Here is a 437-nt window from a genome sequence, read left to right as displayed (position 1 = left end):
CAAAAATATGTGTAACTATATATCCTTCCAGACAGACCCCTTAAAAAGGAAACGCTTGATTTGGGTGTAAAATAACTCAAAACTTTTCATTAAAAAGAAATCTCATTACTGGTAGACGCCGCAGGGCTACAGATGAATTCAGCCCACAAGAAAATAAGTAACAAATGCCTTCTACATCCCCTAGCACAGACAGCAGTATGTTTGTTCCTAGACTCTCTTTGACAAAACATCTACTATCTTATACTCAATTGATTTTTTTTAAAGTTTTCATGAAAATAAGACTAAGCCTTGATTCTCTCATCAGACAGAAAATGTCTTTCTGCCAACCACTTTTCCAAGAGCCCTTTTCAAGTCCCTGTTCCTGAGGCTGTAGATGAAGGGGTTCAGCATGGGGGTCACCACAGTGTACATCACAGTAGCCGCTGTGTCCTTCTCAG

This window comes from Suricata suricatta, chromosome 8 (genome assembly GCF_006229205.1).
Source record: "Suricata suricatta isolate VVHF042 chromosome 8, meerkat_22Aug2017_6uvM2_HiC, whole genome shotgun sequence".
Taxonomy (NCBI): domain Eukaryota; kingdom Metazoa; phylum Chordata; class Mammalia; order Carnivora; family Herpestidae; genus Suricata; species Suricata suricatta.
Note: the sequence above shows the minus strand (reverse complement) of the source record.